The sequence below is a fragment of the Lupinus angustifolius genome, unplaced genomic scaffold (genome assembly GCF_001865875.1).
Source record: "Lupinus angustifolius cultivar Tanjil unplaced genomic scaffold, LupAngTanjil_v1.0 Scaffold_118, whole genome shotgun sequence".
In the NCBI taxonomy this organism is placed as follows: Eukaryota; Viridiplantae; Streptophyta; class Magnoliopsida; order Fabales; family Fabaceae; genus Lupinus; species Lupinus angustifolius.
Window position 1 is genome coordinate 405,307 of NW_017724979.1, and position 1,709 is coordinate 407,015.

Sequence of the window (1,709 nt, forward strand, 5' to 3'; positions counted from 1 at the left end):
GGTCTTGTGCTTGATATAATACCTATTAAATGTTATAATACTAATGTCATAAATCTGTCCAAGAATCCTGGTTTGTATTCTTACACCAAGCATATAGAAATAATGCATCATTTCTTAAGAGATCATGTTCAAAAAGGTGATTATGTGATTGAATATGTTCAAAAAGGTGATTATGTGATTGAATATGTTCAAAATTCAAAACAACTAGTAGATATTTAACTAAACCTATTCGTAGAGATACTTTCTTTGTATTAAGAAGAGAACTAGAAATTCTTGAGGAATAATATATTTTTTAGTTATATCAAAGTTGTGTTAAAATTCATGAATCTTTTTTATCTTTATTCAAATGCATATCTTGTTTGCTTGAATGCATGTGATAATAGCTTATATGGTTCTTATTTGATTAAGCATACTTGTATGTGATTGGTCACTATATAGGATAGGTTATGTCCAGTTAGATCTTAGCATTCCTAAGCAAAGTATGAAACGTATTCAATGTTATGAAAAAACTGTGATTAATCGATTATTACTTGAGCTTATTTTTTAAGCATCTTAATGGATTAAACAACCCTTGATCGATTACATGTGAACAACTTTTAATTCTTTTAATCGATTAAACTGGCTATTAATTAATTATTTGGGCAAAAAAATTCAATTCTTTAATTGATTAAAATTGCACTTAATCGATTAAGTACAGTTCTAGTGACAATGATTAAATACGAATTTCAAAACCCAAGAACTTCTACCTTTTTATAGAAGTCTTCCTAAACGTCAAATCAGTTGTAAGTTTTGTCAAATAAGACTCTCATTATCTATTTTCATCTACAATATACATATTACCCTCATATTCCATCAATTTCACCTCAAAATCACACAACCTATAATTTTCCCTCTTTAGAAACTATAACCCCAATCTTCTCAATCGATTAAGATAATCAATTATCCATCAATAAAGTTGCAATTATGAGTGAAGGAAGGCTAAAGAGAGTAAAGACTACTACTAAGGTTAACTGTTCTCTTCTCCATCCTGGGTGTGTGTGAAATGTGGATATGGACTATTCATCCTCTACTCAATCTGGCAGAAACTTCATTGGGAATGACCTCTACTACTCTCTGGCTCTACAAGCTAAAATATTAACTAAATTCATTGGCCGAAAGTGAAAGTGTGCATGTCAAGAGGAACACTTTGGAAAGCTCTCTTTATATGTCATGGTTTTGATGACGACAACTTGTGCTTATAAGAGCTTGAAGATCACCAACAAATCAATGTGCTTAAGTCTTTAATTGGTACTAGGCTTAGACTAGAATCTAGTTTAAGTTGAGTCAAGGCTTAGGGCACCTAATACATGTCTCATATGCATAAATCTTTTAAATCATTTCATCTTTGAGATATGTCATTCATAATATGTTCATGCATAAATACATGTATATGTGCATTCTAGGCATAAACTAAGTGTTAAACATGTATGAACTAAGTGCATAACGTATTTGAGGTTTTGTAGTTAAAAATACACATTTAAAAATGCTGTTAATCGATTAACTAATACTTTAATCGATTAACCCAACTGCTTTGAAAAGTGGTTGCTACTAGAACACCTTTTAAAATGTTGTTAATCGATTAAGGCATACGTTAATCGATTAATCTAACTGTTTGAAAAGTTGTTGAAACTGAAAACTTGAAAAACAGAATCAGTTAACATTTTTGAATC